Here is an 18,820-nt window from a genome sequence, read left to right as displayed (position 1 = left end):
GTAATATTTTGGTAAGTTATTGTTTTTAGTAGGTGAAAAGATTGGCATACCAGTAACGAATAATACAATTTTTAATATTATTATTTCAATGGCTTCAGTTCAGCATGAAACCTGAATTAATATAAACGAAACATGGGGCTATTTCTATTTCTGCGTTACTTCATTCTCAAAGTTCTTTAACACCATCGCAGTGCTATTTTCACACCATTCAACACCAGCTGTGTCAAACCGGTAAAATTAGACCTGTATCAACCGTAACGTTGGACGCTTAGTGTTGAAATAACACATTAAAATAGTAATCATGCTGAGACTACTGCCTTGTGTTAAAATTTAGTTGTATTAACATCATAGTCATTTTTTGGTTTCTAATGTTAGTGCTATTCTTATTCCAGAGTTCCTTCATTTTTCTAGTTCTTTAACACCTTATACTACTCAATACAACTTCTGTCCCAAACCGGTAACAGTAGGCCTGTATTAACCGTAACATTCGACGTTAAAGTGATAGTCCTGCTGAAACCACTGCTCTGTGTTAAAATTGAGTTGTATTAACATCATAGTCACTTTTTGGTTTCTAATGTTAGACCTTTTCTTATTCCAGAGTTAATTCATTCTTCTAGTTCTTTAACACCTTATACAACTCAACACAATTTATGTGTCAAACCGGTAACATTAGGTCTGTATTAACCGTAACATTCGATGCTTGGTGTTGAAATATCACGCTAAAGTGGTAATCCTGCTGAGACCACTGGCCTGTGTTAAAATTGAGTTGTATTAATATCACCATCATTTTTTCTATCTAATTTAGAGCTATTCTTATTCCAGCGTTCCTTCATTATTATAGTTCTTTAACACCTTACACTACTCAACACCAGTACTGTGTCAAAAAGGTAATACCAGGCCCGTGCTGACGGCAACACCGTGATGGTATTCCTATTTCCGCGTTTCTTCATTCTTATCATTGTTTAGCATCACCGAGGTGCTTTTTTGCACGCCGCTCAATACCAGTTGTGTGTCAAACCGGTAACACTAGGCATGTGTTAACCGTAACACTGTATGCTTCCTATTGAAATAACACACTAAAGAAATAGTCAGGGTGAGATCACTGGTCTATCTTAAAGTTGAGTTGTATTAACACCATCATCATTTTTTAAATCTAATGTTAGAGCTCTTCTTATTTCAGAATTCCTTCATTTGCCTAGTTCTTTAACACCTTATACCACTCAATACCAGTTCTGTGTCAAACCGGTAAGAGTAGGTACGTGTTGGCCGTAACACTGGACCATTGCTGTTGAAATAACACGCTAAACATGTTTCTCTTTTGTTAAGCCCTAATAGAACTGTGGAATTCTTTTTACTTCGTTCCAACAATCTTTGTTTTCTACTAACATATTTATTCACCAAGCAAATAAAAAGACAGACGTTTTCCTTCTTGGAAAATGCAATTTTAGAAAAATCGTTTCTTCACTTCGCCGCTTCTTGTCTACGTATCTATCTATATACAACAATGCTGTTATTGCAGTAACGATGAAATAATCAAAAGTTGTTTTTCTTGGAAGGAACACCAGAAAAGGCTAAAATCTCAAAGAGGAAAAGATAAGGGGAGAAAATACAAGGTGAAGAAATATTTACGTAAGTTTATTCCTTTACGAAAGGGATCATAATGATGATCTTGATAAAGATGGAAGGATTGTTTATGGAAGAGAACGTTACTTTCCTTTTCCAAACAGAAATTGAGATTTTACACATTCTAGATTTTAAAGGAGATGAACTAATTATTCTGGACTTTTGTGGCTACGATTATACTTAACACTATGTATTATAATGATTTTCTATTAAGTAATGAAAGCAAACTGCACGTACATTTTTATACTCAAGGTGAGGCAAAAATATCTATCAATTTGCGAATAATTATAGGAGCAATGAAAGTAAACAAGAGGCAATATTGAAATATTTACAAAAGCATGCCATTCTAAGACATACGTTCATTTTCTTTTGTGAATGGAACCATTAACAACCATATGTTAGATAGTTATATAACGAGACACAAACTTCGTAACTACCTGTAAGTGACTTAAGAGTCATTAAAGCTGTGACTCAGTCTAACGCAGTGACTCCAACAGATACGTCACCCAGACAACAGAGACCCGTGATTCAATATCGGACATTCAGTCTAACCAGGTGACGTCTACAGATCCGTAATGCGGACGACAGAGATCCGTGATCCAACGCTTGTGAATCAGTGTCATTTGGTGATTTCTATAGATCCCTAACTCGGACGATAAAGACCCGTAGTCTAATACCTATGACTCAATCTAATCCATCGGTTTTAACAGATCCTCAACCTGGACGACAGAGACCCATGCAATATCTGTGACTCAGTCTAACGCGGTGACTTCAACAGATACGTGACCCAGACAACAGAGAACCATGATTCAATATCGGACATTCAGTCTAAGCAGATGACGACTACAGATCCGTAATACGGGCGACAAAGACCCGTGATCCAATGCTTGTGAGTCAGTGTCATTCGGTGATTTCTATAGGTCCCTAACTCGGACGATAAAGACCCGTAGTCTAATACCTATGACTCAATCTAATCCATCGTTTTTAACAGATTCTCAACCTGGACGAAAGAGACCCATTTAATATCTGTGACTCGTCTAACGCGGTGACTCCAACAGATACGTGACCCAGCCAACAGAGAACCGTGATTCAATATCGGACATTCGGTCTAACCAGGTGACGTCTACAGATCCTTAATGCGGGCGACAGAGACCCGTGGTCCAATGCTTGTGAGTCAGTGTCATTCGGTGATTTCTATAAATCCCTAACTCGGACGACAAAGACTCGTAGTCTAATACCTATAACTAGGGTTGCCATAATTTTTTGATCCAAAATACGGACAAGCCTTAAAATGACGACGCATCAAAGATACGGTATCTAAGCGACAGAATAAATATTTAGAAATTTCCTACGTAAAAATCACCTTTATAAGTTAAAATCCTTCTTCAAATCTTTATTGAAACTACACTTCCTCATCTACTTACTTGTCGTGATTTATATAAAATAAAAACAACTAACTTGATGTAAAACTATGTAGGGCAGGGCTACACACACAACAAACAAATGACAAGCAGTGGTACGGCTTTACGGCGGTTCTGATCCGTCACGGTAACAGTTTTGCCACTAACGTCAATAGTAAATAAAAAAAAAGCTAACTTTCGCCAGTGACTTTAGCTATTCCCGACTCGGGAATATTCGGGAAGTTCTAAAAATTGTCAAATACAGACATTTTTCTATTCCATGCTTTGTACGGTACGGACACGGACACGGACTCAAAAATACAAACAGTCCGTGCAAAATACGGACATGTGGCAACTCGACCTATGACTCAATCTAATCCATTGTTTTGAACAGATCCGTAACCTGGACGACAGAGTCTCATGCAATATCTGTGACTCAGTCTAACATGGTGATTACTACAGACTCGTAACTAGAACGACAGCGTGGCCACGTGTAGTGTGTGGTCGCTAACGCTCTTTCGGTCCCGGATTTGATTTCCGGTGATGGCATTCAATTGAAAAGGTGTAACATTTTTTCATACCAGATATCCTGACTGGTTAGAAATATGTTTCGAATTGAAATGGGTGACACATAATATAATTAGAAATGATGTTGATAATAGATGTACAGGATAGTCCATTAGTCATAGTACAGTTGATTATTTTGGAAACAAACGTGATTAAATCAAATATGACTAGCGGAGGGCGGACTTGGGTAAAGGAGCTACCGATTGACGCATGCCTGGTGAATGGTGACCATCTTGGATCCATGTTATTTTTTTCAAATATGAAGGTAGGCATGTGACACACCAATTAACATTGTTTTTTGCAGGGGAATGCAGTTCCGCAAGCATAAATGCGTTATCATGTCCCGTTCCAAAGTTATGAAGCCCCAATGTTGACAGTTTTCTGTTTACTTGCAGGAAGAGCGACATGCCACTACCGCTGCAAGAAAGACGTGACACCCTAAATTTGACAGGTTTTCTTTTCGTCGCAGGTAGAGCGAGATGGCACTGACGAAGCAGGAAAGAATTTAGATCATCCTAATGCATGATCCGACCTAATCATATTGGTCGGATGGAAACCCACATACGATCAATTCCTACAAGAGGGTTACCCCTGCTCATATCATGGTGTGGCGTGGCATTCGGACCACGGCGATCATAGGACACTTATTCATTCCTGGTATCATAAATGGTGTCCGATATCTGGACATGTTACAGAAGTTGGTGTTTCCGTTGCTTCTCCGCCCTGATGCCACCTTGCCGCAAAATTTTCAACATGCTTGGCTCTGCATTTTTCTTGACATTGGATCGGTCAGCGAGGCCCTGTTGAGTGGCCAGCCCGGTCACCGGACCTCAATTCTTTGGATTTATTTATGGGACACTTAAAATACCTGGTGTATCAGGAGAAGATTCAGTATGTTGCACACCTACAGGAACGTATTCAGGACGCCTGTGATTGCATCAGCCCCGCTATGTAGTTACGGGTTCACGAGGATTGGATTAAGAGACTCCGGTTGTATGTTGCAATGGACGGGCAACATGTGGAGCACATCCTGTAGATGAGATTTTGGGGCGTCATAATTTTGAAACGGGACATGATAACGCATTTCTGCTTGCAGGACTGCATTTCCCTGCGAAAAACAGTGTTAGTTGATGTGTCACATACCTACCTTCGCATTTGAAAAAAAAATAACCTGGATCCAAGATGGCCTCCATGCACCACGAATGCATCAATCGGTAGTTCTTTTACCCAAATGCGTCCTCCGCTAGTTAGATTTGTTTTAATCATGATTGTTTCCAAACTAATCCACTGTACTAAGACTTATGAACCACCCTGTAGATTGATATATGTTAATATTAGTTCTGTCTATATGTAAGGCTAATAGCCTATGCATGCTCATTGATATCCGTTATTATTAATTTTGTCCGTATATGAGACTAACAGCCTGCTACTACTCGAGAATACAATAGACCTTCTGTCTTTCTAACCGTTTGGAAACGTAAGCTTCGAACATTTAAGCTCAACATTATATAATTTTTAATGGCTGTTCATATAGTATGGTCGTAATTTGTGTGCGGAAGAATAAACTAACACACAGAAAATATATAAAAATATACCGTAAGTACATAACTAAAATATATAAATAAGTTTCTTTTTTATAAACTTAAAAGTAGGTTGCTGACGAAACTTTTAATTATTACAGGCAAACATGTTCCTTATGTTTAAATCAGATAATAGCACAACACGTACATATGTAGAACAATGATATGAGATCGTATGTGTAAGGTTTCACATGTGACACAAAATGGGAGCACAGCAGAAAATGGTCTGAAAGGAAAGAGATAGCGCGGCTTTGGGGTCGCAGAATTCTTGTGGCGGGGGGATATTCGTGGTCGCATTTTGTGGCTCGAAAGTGGTCGTATAGATCGCAGCTATGCACTGTTCATGAGCGGTAGCTCTGATAAACTACAGTGGTTACCGCCGGTTCATTCCTCACCTAGAGACCAAGGGGAGAGAAAAAAAGGCTCCACGAAAATTCTCCCAAGGACACAAGCACGTGCATTTTTCTTTGCCTTGGCATGCCCTCCCTCATTCTTTATATTAAATTAAGCATAATCCATTTTTCTTTTGCCCTCTCCATCCTATGTGGTTCCACATTTTATGCCACGGCGCCATTAACTTTCCTTCTCATTTTTCCTCTTCAAAAATATAGTATTTTTTATTCTAGAATTCCACTTCCAACAACTTTTGCTTTTTTATATATATATATTGGACGGTTGTTTCCATAATTTTTATGACGTTATTGAATCACATTAATTCTAAACAACTTTAGTGCATAAATTTCATTTTTAATTAGACTTTTGCTTTTATAACAGATACTTGTTTTCCTAATGTTATTAAATTGTTTATTCATATTGATTTTTTTTCACAACTTGTTTATACAGCTTTCAAATTTTAAAAATAATATGTTTTCGTGATTTTACCATAAACATGGATATTGATAATCAAATGTATGACTGAGACTTTATCCAACATGCTATTAATATGTGTCATTCAGTTCGCATAACTTCTTGACTACAAACAAATTTACATACATATATATATATAAAATAGAAAATTACGTATAGAAAATAAAGTCTTACAGTTTAACGTCCCAAGATTATGCCCTAGGCTAAGGAAGACGATTATTAAAGCAAGTGAATGATGCTGGTAGAATTGGTGGAATAAGAAAGTGGGAGGAAACGGGAGTACCCCGAGAAAACCCACGTAAACGATGTTGTTCACCACAAAATTACTTGTCCAGGGATCGAGGCAGGGAGTCCATGCATCACAGATAAGCGCTCCACCACTGAACCACCGTGCCCCTCGAATTAAGTATAGAATATCGAAATAGATTATTCACTATACGCCTAACACTTTATGCAACCTGGAATTCAAACTTGTCTTTCTTGTTGCATAACACCTTAAGCACGAACAAAATGTAGGATACATAATAGCAAGGTCCGTCGACCCTACTGTTCCTTCCTCTTTCTTTTAAGGTCGCGTCATAACTACCCTTCTTTGAAAACCGAAGATGCAGTAAAATTTTGACGTCACGGCGCGAGCAGAAACAGCATTCGCCCAAGGTCCTTGTCATTCACCCTTGCTTGTTTCTTTGATTTTTGTAGGAAAGTGAGTGATTCTTGCTTTCCTGTATTAAGAAAACATTAATTACTGTAGTGCTCGTGTTAGCCTATAAGCATGTCGAATTCTACACTAAGTACTTGTCGCAATTATAGAAGAAATACTACGGGTTCCAAAGTTATTTATCATGTATTTCCCTCGGATTTTTTGTGGAAAGTTTGGCAAAAGAAATGCTGTCGGAAAGACATCTTTAAAGTTGAAAACGCCAGCGTCTATTCGGATCATTTTATTCCCGAAGCTTATGGACATAATTTAAAATGTGAGCCTCTAAATATTCTATCCAAGAAGAAGTTTAAACAAGATGTGCCTTCAGTAAACTTACCATTACCATACGGAACCGTGTTGATGTAAATAATGAAAGAATTAAATGTACGTAAGTTAGGTGTTTAAAGAAAAAACAAATCAGACATTGGGGTGCAGCCAGATGAAATAACTATTGTGACTGAAACAAAAAATAACTCTTTGTTTATGTTATTTTCCGTTTGTTCTGTGGAGAGTGAGGGGCATAACCCAAAAAAAGAGCTCTCGTAAAGGAAACGAAAAACTGAAGTCTAACAGTATGTACAAAGCAAAATAATATGTTTACAAACGAAGTTAAAAGAATTGGAAAGCAAATATAATAAAGAATTAATTTCAAAGGCCAGTTCTAAAATATAATATTGTGATCGTTTCAATAAAGTGGTTAATAACCGGGTGATGATATATTACGAAAAAGTTTTACACTAGGCCAAGTAAATATGCTAATAAATGGCAAGAAAAAATTAAGGTGGATTGATTAAGATATCATTCGTGCATTAACACAACACGCCTCATTGATAAATTATACAATCATCTGCGGTTACAAGTTCGAATCCCCGTACCCAGTGTGTCAACATTTCGACGTTGTATGCAAAAATTATCGTTTTCTCCTGGTATTCTCACCCCAGTTTTGAAAATTTTGACTTAGCAAGGGCGCTACTTAAAGAGTGTGGAAAAATTTTCAGTGCTTATATTTGATGAATTGAATGTTAATAGGCGCGTATGCTATGATCAAGAGGTTTATTTATTTTTAGGACCACACAGAAATGTCCAGGTGGCAATGATTCGAGGCTTAATAGATGTGTAAAAACAGCCAAAGTATTATGATTTCGATAAGGCTGAGTAAAAAATTACTCTTCGAAATCATATCGAAAGTTCAAGTCTCAGGATTCAAGATAGTTGCGATTCTTTCGAAGTTCAATGTAGGCAATATGAGGCTACGTGGTGGTCTCGTTTCATCTTCTTCCAGGTGGATGGAAGCAATACAATAGTATGAAGTTATATTTCGAACATTTCACAAAAAACTGTGAATCGAATAAAAGAAAAAGAATGTGATTGGCCGACCATTTTATGTCCTAAGAAAGACAATTCGACCTTGAAACTATTCGACACGGCTAAGCCATACTTCAGAATTCGGTTTTTGAATAGAAAGACACAGGAACTCCGCAGGAGGAATGTTCTTTAAGATAGTGGATGCAAAGCTATTCTTCAAGTGCTACTCAATGCTATACTGAGTACAAATTGTGTCTGTATGTAGTCTTTATTTTTATTGCATTTAAAAATTTGTTTTCCTTTGCAAATCGCTACGGCGGAACATAGGCTTAGCACACGATATTTGTCCCTGCTTCACCGCTGTGACGTCACACTACAGCTGGAGAAAGTGGCTACGCAGGAACAGCGAGTTATGAAGGGACCTGTAAAAGCGTGGAACAGTAGGGTCGACGGACCTTGACATAATAGTATATGGATAATTAGATGTACGCCTGTCACTTTATACAACCAACTATTCATAATTGTCTTTCGGGTTGCATGACACATTCAACACAAAAAAGTAGAGCATATTTTAATACTATAAGAATACGGATTTATAATTTACGTTGATTCTTCACAACTCCAATGTATAATATCCCATAATGGGAAAGAACTATTCCCGCTGACCTAGGGGCTAGCACGCATGCCTATAGTCACACACTCTCATTCCACCAATTTTTAAATCGTCATTCATTTACTTTAATTATCGTCTCCCTTAGCATAAAGAGCCAAAATCGTGGGACGTTAAACTGAAAGAGTTCACTTCCCCCAGCTACGGGCCAGAGTAAAAAGGCGAAGCTCATAAATTACAGTAGTAAAGAATTTAAGAGCCGAGGTAACGTATTCGGTAACTCGTCCGTTTGTCAATCGCGTGGTCAGCTTCGATTCCAGATGAAGGTAGGACGTCTTTCTTGCTTTTCTTCGTTCCTCCCAATGAAGCTGTGAGGTTCATTTAGCCTCCTTAAAACGAGTACCTGAAGCCGGAGCTTTGGTGTTAAGAGGCCCTATCACTGCGAAATTAAAATGCCGCTAATTTTACAGTAATTATGTGATATCTTCCAATAGATTAAAGATAATCGAAAAGTGGAACAAGACCTCCCTAGACAATATTATGTTACGTGAGATACCGTTAATACGACTCACTTATCTACTTTCGATTTCCAACCATTTAGAAAATCGGCATTTATTTACGCGTTTCTAAATAGCTGCAAACTGAAAGCTATTAGGTGACTCGTGATAACGGTAACTCATGCAAAATTACATTGTCTAGGGAGGTCTTGTTTCACTTTTCAATTATCTTTTATCTATTTGAAGATATCACGTAATTACTGTAAAATTAGCGGTATTTTAATTTCGCAGTGATACAGCCTCTTAACTACAGTACATTAACTCCATAAGCACCAAAATTAAGAAATTATAGGCCTATAGTATTCACCTCCACGCACAGCCTTTTATGACTTATTCCAATACAGGGGCGACTTTCTACTTTACTAAAAGACTAAACTAACTAATGGCAGTAGACAAAACTGAAATGGAATGAAATCTTTCAGTTTAACGTCCCACGGTTATGTCCGTTAGGCTAAGGGAGACGAATGATTATGGCAAGTAAATTACGATGGAAGAATTGGTGGAATGTGAAAGTGGGAGGAAAGGGGAGTACCCTGAGAGAACCCACGGACACGATGTTGTTTACCACAAACTTACTTGGCCCAGAATCGAACCAATGGTAGTAGACAGCACAAAATTGAAGGGCAAACGGGGAGATAGGGTTTATATATGAAGGACATTTGATAAACCAAACTTCTTAATGCAGTTGGGTGCAAGAACTTATCATAAAAGTGTTCATATATTTTCAACTTGTTGGGTACTTGTAAGTGATGGATAAGGTAGATATTTCGGAATAGACGGTAGCGATAGTTACTATGATGGATAAAAACTAGCTGTTACAACAACACAAATAGATTAGAATCAGTTTCAAGAAATGAGAGAATGCATATGTGTTAATATATCTGAATTGCGTGAATGATTATCAGAGGCATTCCTTCTTACAATTTTGAGAAGCTCATAGAATCTTGAAGTGAGCAGAAGAGAATCTAAATTTCTGTTTGAGGAAACGATATACAAAACTAAGGAAAATTATCTCTTCCTAAGATCTTGAAGCTACTAACGAATGGGAAAGGTTTATTTCTGTAATATCCTACTGTATACAAATATTTTCTCAATGAGGAAGAAGGAACACAAGACTTTTCTACTTGCTGGAATAAACAATGCTGGCACGTGTAACTTAAGCAAACAAAACTTGAGAAATAATGTCAAAATACTTTTCTAAAACATGCTATGATTTTAGAGAATATATTATACATATTTCTTCTATCTATGGATATCGGGATGCACCTATGTATCCAATAAGTCTTATTAAATCTGTAAATTATAAGGTAGTCTCAAAAGTAGTGAGCCTGTTGTACACGATATGACGTTAATGTAAAAAACTGTGTAAAATATGAACTGCAGAGCGTTAGGCCTATCGTCATTCCACAGTTGACAGTTTAAACTAGTATATGTGGAAAAACTGCTGAAATTTATAGAATAAGACGTAAGGTATTGCTCCGTGGAAGCGAGTGAACTTTCCACAATCTACGCAACATTTTACATTTTTTTTACCAGAAGACTTGTGAAAATATTTTGCTAGTAGTAGGAAAGATACGTAGGATGACCTAATACCAATGACCTAAACATGCATTACCAAACAATGGCATGTAAGCAATCATGATATCTACAATGATCTAAACATCCACCACGAAACAATGGCATGTAAGCAATCATGACGTCGATAATGACTTAAACATCCATCAGGAATCAATGGCAAGTAAGTAGTCATGATATCACCAATGACCTAAACATCAATCACCAAATAATGGCAAGTGAGCAGTCATGACGTCTCAAATGACCTAAACATCCATCTCCAAACAATGGTATGTAAGCAGTTAGGACATCACAAATGACCTAATCATCCATTAGTATATAATGACACGAAAGTAGTCATGATATCGACAATGACCTAAACACCCATCACGAATCAATGGCATGTAAGCAGTCATGACATCGCCAACGACCTAAACATTCATCACCAAACAATGTCATGTAAGTAGTTATGAAATCGACAATAACCTGAACATCTATCAGCAAACAATGGCAAGTAAGTAGTCATGAGGTCGACAATGACCTAAACATCCATCACCAAATAATGACACGTAAGTAGTCATGACATCGATAATGACCTAAACATTCATCATCAAATAATGATACGTAAGCAATCATGTCATCCACAATGTACTAAACATCCATCACCAAACAATGGCATATAAGCAGTCATGACATCACCAATGACCTAATCATCCATCACCAAATAATGACACGTAACTAGTCATGACATCGAGAATGACCTAAACATCCATCACCATATAATGAGGCGAAAGCATCATGACATCGCCAATGACCTAGATGTTAATCGCCAAAGAATGCATGTAAGTAGTCATGACATTACCAATGACCTAAATATTCACCACCAAACAATACCATGCAAGCATTCATGATATTGCTAACGACCTAAACCATTTGGAGAAAGTTAACTACAAAAAGGTTCTTCACGTTTCGGTGCCATATGATTTCTGACTAGAAAACATTTATTCGATCGAGTTTATATATGTAAATTTCTACTGAAACATAGCAAGGTCGAACCATTTCTGAAGCAATTGCTCTCGAATGATGAAAAATGAATAAGCTACTACGGCAATGTGCGCAAGTGATCATGATCGAAGCAAGGAAAATCTCTATATTTTGTACTTAAGCCCACAATGATGCCCAGTAAAGTTATGCTGTGGATTTAATGAGATTGGATGAGCATCTTGAATTACGAGCTGCTGCCGACGGTGAGAGCGATAAACGTGACATATGCTGCCGAAAATCAGCGCAAATACAACAGGAATGGAGTCGTATATCACGCTTACAATGTCAGACCACATACATCTTCAACGGTTTATCTGAAAGTAAGAGAACTTGGGTGCGAGACGTTAATGCATCCACTGTATAAGCCCAGATTTAGTACCGTCAAATTATTATTTGTTTCAGACTCTGCAGAACTCCCTGAATAATGTCAAGTTTTAGTCTAGAAGGTATAACGTCGTTGGCTTCCCGCGCTTCGACGTGCTCGTCACTGAGGGTGAGGTAAGAGGGTAACCAATCACCACCAACTGTCTACTGCGCTCAGCTATCCACGAGCAACCAAGTTCACTATCTTATATATAAAAGAGAACGTACAAAATCCTTTGTTCCCTCATCACGCTAATACGGCTGAACCAATTTCTTTTATTTTTGGGGGGTTATTAGGATTTGGACCCTAGATGGTTTTTATCATATCACTTTAATTTTTAATTACCAGTGTCTTGAGATAATTGACCATTCAAGTGTCCATAACGTACAAATCCTTTGTTAGATCATCATAGGTAAAAATAAACGTATTTATATGCAACCCGCATGACCGTGTCACTCGGCGGGTTAACATAAATGACAGGCGCTATAATGTTAACATTTACTGCAATCACTTGAAAGCGAAAAAGTAAAAATTATCTAAGTAACAAAGTTTATTGCGTTCCGGGGTGACCGCAGCGAAGCGGGGCGGGTTAACATAAATGACAGGCGATATAATGTTAACATTTAATGCAATCTTCTATGGTTTTTATCATATCACTTGAAAGGGAAAAAGTAAAAATTATCTAAGTAACAACGTTTATTGCGTTCCGGGGTGACCGCAGCGAAGCGGGGTGAACGCTGCTAGTTCTCCATAAACGCCACTACAAGTTTTCTCGGGAAGCCAACGGCATTATACCTTCTGCACTATAGTTTGAAAGTAGGTCTCTGAAAGTCTCGTGTCACTTTTCTTCTTTGTTACCAGAAGCCACGGAAGTTCTACAGTGACAGGCTTATGATGTGAAGCCCGGGAGGGAGCTCAAGCTTGAATTAAGCTCCACACATTGACCTCTATCATCTAGTAATATCATTCAAACTATATGCGAACATTAGTTGTACACAATTTTCTTATTCATATCAATCTGGATCAGGCCCGCAACCAGCCACAGAGGTTTGTGGGGGGCCATGAATATGTTATAGGGGGACCAAGTCATCAAAGATTCTCTTACAAATATCTAAATTGGGCTTTTTGAATTAATAATAGAATTTTGAATTGAGGTCTGGGGGGCCAAGAAAAGTTTAGAGAGGCAGGCTCCGTTAGCCCCCCTCTGGTTGCGGGCCTGCTCTGGATACACAATCACTAGAATTCTACGTTGATGGATATTTTCAAACATCTAACACTTTAAACAGAGAGCTGCATCGTGGATATATGGTCAGTGTAAGTATCTTTGGAGCGGGAGATCCGGGTTCTATTCTCAGTGAGAGACATTGTCATTCGGATCTAACGTTAAGCTTCATATTACGTCTCATATAGTCTTGGTGCTTGAAGGGACGCCAAATTCCAGTTCAATCAACCAACTGTTTACACAGGCATGATGTGTTCACTTCTTACTGACAGGTGTCTGCCTCTTTTCTGTAACACTTCAGCCTTATCACTATAAATCACCCAATAATTGTGAAAGCCAATGTTTGCAATAACATGTATTGAAGTTTGATATTTTTTTAAACCACAAAGGATATATGAGATGAGCCTTTCAGTTTATAGAGTTCGAAACATCAGTTGGACTTGTATCCAAGACTAGCACCCATTACTGAGGATCGAAGCTGGGACAGACGTACAAATAGCACGTACATTATACACTTGAGCATAAAGGGAAAAGTAGGAATATAGGGGGAAAAAAAATTCTCTAAATTTAACTATGAAAATGAAATACTTCAGTTTTACGTCCCACACTTATGCTGGCTAGACTAGCATAATGGTAGTAATGGTAGAATGTGATGGTAGAATGAACAAAATAGGAGGAAACGGGAGCACCCCGAGAAAACCCACGTACACGGTGTTTGTCCACCACAAAGTCCAATTGGTGAATCAAACCAGGAACCCCACACGCCAGAAATGAACGCTCCACCACTGAGCCACCACGGTCCAATTTAAGTATGGAAAAACATATACTGAGCTGCGATTGCTTACTGATAGATCTCTCACCTCTGATATGAGGGTTTCCTGCTTCGATCTCAGGATATGCGAGTTTGTGATTATCCGTGAATTGTCTCGAAGTTGTCCAGTTTCCATACATGTTCTGATTTCAACTCCTTACAAAAGTGTTTATTTTCATTAACCACTCATCTCCCATAACCAACAAGTCATGTTAGCAGTACACAGGCCGATAGCCAGCCCAAAAATGTAAGGAGGGCGATAGAAGTTGGGGGCGCCCGATCTAACTATATTATAGTTCATTTGCAAGTCTACCGTGAAAATTTTAGGGGGGCCAGCAAAAATTTAGAGAGGCCGGCCCCCTAGCCCCCCTTGGATACGGGCTGGTAGTACATAAATCTAAAAGATTTCATCTCGTGTAGGAAGCTATTGGAAAAGAAGTGAGGGCTTCTTCATAGCAAAATGATCAGAGCTTTTGATCTAATTTCGGGTGGTTCCGGTTGGATTCTTGGTAGGAGTACAGTATTGTAATTCATCAGATAAATGCCTTATCTAGCCTTTCAAAAGAAACAAATAAAGTGGACAGTAGCCTACAGTCGTCAATTGTGGAAGCATGTAATGCATTTCCAGGTGATTGTTACGCCTTGCTTACGTTAGTACGTAGAAGGAACAAAAACCTATATTTCCGTTTATGAGTTCAACTCTCGTTTTAAGTCAGAAAATACCTTGTCACTCCTGTTTTCCAGAAGTCTTTAAACAACGCCATAGAAAGGATATCCAATTACTTTTGTAGAATTAGACAAACGAGCTGCGTGTAATGGAAACTGGACCAAGCTGATAGCCTCTGGCTCATATTCCCTCACATACATAAAAGTAATAATATACACAACATCGAACTTACTTTCACCATATATGCTTCGTTTTTGGAATACAAAATTTCTCGAACTTTGTCATATACCAGAATATACGTTCTACTAGGTAGGTATTTGAATAAAACCCACCATTAGAAATAGCATTTGCAATCGCCTGTGTCACTTTGTATTCCGGTCAGCGTCCATCCTTCTGCTTCTTCTTCTTATATCGTGTTCATTATACAAATTATCGCAAAGCATGACGGTTAGACGCTACAAACGCGAATAAAGTGTATTATCGTGAAGAGAGGTAAAAATCCTGTTTCATTAGTAAATAGCCTTCGCTCGAACTACAACGTGTTGCGCGATGTATACAGACAAGAATATGTTCACGTTTTATGGCCGTGTGTTCGTGGACGAGAGAGGCTGCAAAAGAACACTCAATATACACAAGAACCTTTCCTCCCCTCTCTTTCTGTATAACTTCACTTCGTTCAGCAGTAACAACCTAACATAGTTACCTGAAGAAGGTCGTCACTCGGTAGGACGGTAGGGTCTCTCTGTATCCCCTCCCTTACAGAAACCTCTTCCCGTATACAGCATATAAAAAGAATAAGACGACGACGAGAGGAGGGGGAAATGAGTTTTGTACAAGGATAACGCACAGAGATACCATATCTAGATTCTAGAAACTAAATCCAGAGTTACTCAAATGTATTAGAAATAGCTACTTCTTGGACTTTAACATTTCTTCTTACAATCGAGAGCATTTAAGATATGAATCTCTGAATTATATGGTCTGTATTCGGGAATTCAATTTGAAACCATGTGCTACTACGCATTACAGAAAGCCTACTTGCATTTGAAATTTATCTTCTTTGCATTATCTCTAAATTATCATGATGTTGCTTAAAATTTAATATTTTACTGTCAAGGTTGTATTAGACGTGGTCCTATTACTAAACACCAACTACAAATTACTACATTACTACATTACTAAACAATCGGGATATCTCAAAGTAATGGTGAGAGCACTACCAACTACTACGAGTGTTCTTAAATTATTAACCATATGTAACACAGTAATTCCACTTACAAACCCTATTTAGGGTAGCGAACTGAAGACATGTGATTGCTGGGGGCGAGTCGTATTAAGCTCAGCGAGCTCGAATGAGCAAGAGACTCATTAAAATTAGCAAGCGAAGGCTCCGTTGAGTTTAGTAAGTGCAGGCCCGAGTTGAGATTAGTGAGTAGGAGCCCGAGTAAGCAAAGATTTCGTTAAGATTAGTGAGTGGGAACCCGAGTAAACAAAGAGTTCATTGAGATTAGTAAGTAGAAGCTCGAGTAATCAAAGACTTCGTTGAGATTAGTGAGTGGAAGCCAGGGTAAACAAAGACTTCGTTGAGATTAGTGAGTGGGAGCCCGAGTAAGCAAAGACTTCGTTAAGATTAGTGAGTGGGAGCCCGAGTAAACAAAGAGTTCATTGAGATCAGTGAGTAGGATCTCGAGTAATCAAAGACTTCGTTAAGATTAGTGAGTGGAAGCCAGGGTAAACAAAGACTTCGTTGAGATTAGTGAGTAGGAGCCCGAGTAATGAAAGACTTCGTTGAGGTCAGTGAGTGGGAACCCGAGTAAGCTAGAACTTCGTTGAGATTAGTAAGTAGGAGTCCGAGTGAGTAACAACTTCGTTGAGATTAGTGAGTGGGAGCCCGGGTAAGCAAACACTTCGTTAAGATTAGTGAGTGAGAGCCCGAGAAAGCAAAGACTTCGTTGAGAATACTAAGTAGGAGCCTCAGTGGGAGGCCATTTCAGGATGCAGAACAAGTAAACATAGACACAACATAATGTCCTCAGATTTTAATTACATTCTTATCATTTCTTGCATTATTTTCATTCCATTATTGCATTGTTTGCATTATTTTCATTACTTTAATTAAAGTATATAAATCATTCATTGGTTGGCTGATCTGACGTTGATAGTGCCTTTCATTATTGAGGCTATGCGAGACGTGGATCTATAGCGTGGGTGGGAGTCCAAGTAAACAAAGAGTTCATTGAGATCAGTGAGTAGGATCTCGAGTAATCAAAGACTTCATTAAGATTAGTGAGTGGAAGCCAGGGTAAACAAAGACTTCGTTGAGATTAGTGAGTAGAAGCTCGAGTAATCAAAGACTTTGTTGAGACTAGTAACTAGGAGCCCGAGTAAGCAAAGACTTCGTTGAGATTAGTGAGTGGGAGCCCGAGTAAGCAAAGACTTTGTTGAAATTAGTAACTAGGAGCCCGAGTAAGCAAAGACTTTGTTGACGTCAGTGAGTGGGAGCCCGAGTGAGCTAGTACTTCGTTGAAATTAGTAAGTAGGAGTTCGAGTGAGAAACAACTTCGTTGAAATCAGAGAGTGAGAGCCCGAGAAAGCGACAATCTCGTTCAGATTAGTGAGTGGAAGCTCGTGTTGCCAGAACTTCGTTGGGATTAATGAGTGACAGCCGGAGTAACAAAAGGCTTCGTTGAGATTAGTTAGTAGGAGTCCGAGTGAGCAACAACTTCGTTGAGATCAGTGAGTGAGAGCCCGAGGAGGCGACAACCTCGTTCAGATTAGTGAGTGGAAGCCCGTGTTACCAGAACTTCGTTGGGATTAATGAGTGACAGCCGGAGTAAGCAAAGGTTTCGTTGAGATTAGTGAGTGGGAGCCAGAGTAAACAAAGACTTCGTTGAGATTAGTGAGCGGGAGTCCGAGTAAGAAAGATTTCGTTGAGAATACTAAGTAGGAGCCTCAGTGGGAGGCCATTTCAGGATGCAGAACAAGTAAGCATAGACACAACATAATGTCCTCAGATTTTAATTACATTCTTATCACTTCTTGCATTATTTTCATTCCATTATTGCATTGTTTGCATTATTTTCATTACTTTAATTAAAGTATATAAATCAATCATTGGTTGGTTGATCTGACGTTGATAGTGCCTTTCATTATTGAGGCTATGCGAGACATGGATCTATAGCGTAATGAGGGATCCGAACCATATGAGTTCCGAGTCTCTAGTACCGAAAACACAAAAGCTTACCAACCTAGCCAAGGAATTCATAAGTAATTGGTCTTGATTGGTTGATTGATCTGTAAGTTGATGTCCTTTTTCCAGCATCAAGACGAAGACCAAAAGCTTAACATGTTACCTGTACAATATGAGTTTTGTACTAGTATCAAACATGAAGATTTTAGGGCGTGTGCTAAATGCTAAGGATTTGTCCCTTAGTCGGTTATTTGTTCCCTCTCAGAAACCATATTTTTAAATAGTGCGATGCTGTGAAATATTCTTAAAATAAACAACGAGTTACTATTGTAATTTGAATTACGAAAATCATAATTGATATGAGGTATGATACATAGGATGCGTACGAGACAAGATTTGTGGCTGTCTCGTCTCGAAAATGTGCTGTACAAGTGGTGTCTTGACTCGAAAAATGTATATTTCTCTATTGGAAGAGCCGTGTCTTGACTCGAATTTTGTCAGGAAAATCCTGTCTCGACTTGTCTCGTGCGCATCCCTAATGATACAAAAAGTTTAGATTCTTTAATATTAATAGTATTTTAGTTAGGGTGACAAGCTTTAGAAGATTAAAGAAAACTGGGACACTCAGTAAATTGACATAATTTGACAATTCAACTAGGTATGGCCATTGTATGTACACTATGTTGTTATTCATGCCAGAGAGAAATGAATGTGTAGCTTTACAAATAACCTTGTTGTTATTTATTTAATCTTTATTCT

The sequence above is a fragment of the Thermobia domestica genome, chromosome 18 (assembly GCF_964235325.1).
Source record: "Thermobia domestica chromosome 18, izTheDome1.hap1.1, whole genome shotgun sequence".
Taxonomy (NCBI): Eukaryota; Metazoa; Arthropoda; class Insecta; order Zygentoma; family Lepismatidae; genus Thermobia; species Thermobia domestica.
The sequence above is the reverse complement of the archived record's forward strand: the minus strand, read 5'-3'. Positions refer to the sequence as shown.